This window comes from Cynoglossus semilaevis, chromosome 4, assembly GCF_000523025.1.
Source record: "Cynoglossus semilaevis isolate Cse_v1.0 chromosome 4, Cse_v1.0, whole genome shotgun sequence".
NCBI lineage: Eukaryota > Metazoa > Chordata > Actinopteri > Pleuronectiformes > Cynoglossidae > Cynoglossus > Cynoglossus semilaevis.
Genome location: NC_024310.1, coordinates 5403752 through 5405274, shown reverse-complemented (window position 1 = coordinate 5405274; position 1523 = coordinate 5403752).

Genomic DNA, 1523 nt, shown 5'->3' with positions numbered 1-1523 from the left:
TTCCCTCCTTTCCTCTTCTTTCCTCACCTTTCCTTCCTACTTCTCTCCTTTCCTCTCCTCTGCCCTCAGCTCCTATTTCCTCCAATCATCTTCTTTCCTATATTCTCTTCTATTTCCTAATTTAAAACATCTGTGTGACAATAGTTAAAAAAAAAAATTCTTATGACGCGTCATGACACTGCACTACAGTAGTACTACAGTAGTACTACAGTAGTACTACAGTAGGTCTACTCTACTGTAAATACTCAAAAAGGCCAAAACCTGGGCTGAGGTGTATTGTTGTTGCCCTCACAGTTGAGTCATTTTTAAGTTGAGTTTTTTGGTTGACAAGTTATGTCTTTTTTTTTTTTTTACCTGTCATATAAGTTTTTCTTCGAAATATGGTGAAATCTCAATCAGGTTAAAATATATATATTTTGTATTACAGTTCTATTGCAACATAACAACAGGACTTACTGGGTTAATTAAATGTATAAATACAGTAACCCTCCAAGTGTGTGTGTGTGTGTGTGTGTGTGTTATCCATAGAGTCCAACTGCCGTCAGAGACAGATTGAATAATGAGCCCTCTCTAATCATGGATTCGTCTTCTTTAACATGTTCATGGCCGCAGTAATGAGTTAATTGACTCATGTTTATTCATGGTGCCTTTGTGAGCAGACAGTGAGCGGCGGTAATTACAGTTTCAGTCTGACATTGAACAAATATGGAAACTTCCAGTGTAAATCTGACACGTTGTCTGGTCTCCTAACACGCATTAACAGCAGCTGATAATCTCACAGTGATGAAAGAGGCTGCTGTGTGTGTGTGTGTGTGTGTGTGTGTCAGGGGAACTGATTTACAACGTCTTCATTCTAAATTCCTTTTTTTGTTCCTGCTTCTTTCCCATGTGCTGCCCTGTTGTTATTATTATTAACATCCCAGGGTTTAACATTTAATTTAATTTAACATTTAAAGCAAAGGAGTTCATTTGCATTTTTCCATATCCAGCTGCTCTCTCTCTCTCTCTCTTCAACCATATAATCTGATGGAATATTTTTTACACAACAAAACGTGAAATACTGTTGTTCTTTAGAAAACAGGACTGTAGATAAAATATAAAGTGGCTTTCTGCCCTTAAAATGGCAAACTTTGAATTTTCAAAAGTCTTCTCAATGTCACTCTGTGTCCAATAAAGTCATTGTTGACCTGTATCTGAATCATTGTAAAAAAAAATGTAGGTACCTCTAAAGTAGTATTTAATAACATAAACATTTCTTTATATAGACTCTAGAACTATAATATNNNNAATATAATATAATATAATATAATATAATATAATATAATATAATATAATATAATATAATATAATATAATATAATATATCAACTGTTTAATTAGTTTTCAACATTGGAAAGTTTGAAGGATTAGAACTTTTTTATATCACAACATTGTCACATTATGTGTCGATATACCCAGATTTGATACAAGGTTTTAGATCTCTCTCTCTCTCCGTGTGTGTATGCGTGTGTGTGTGTGTGTATG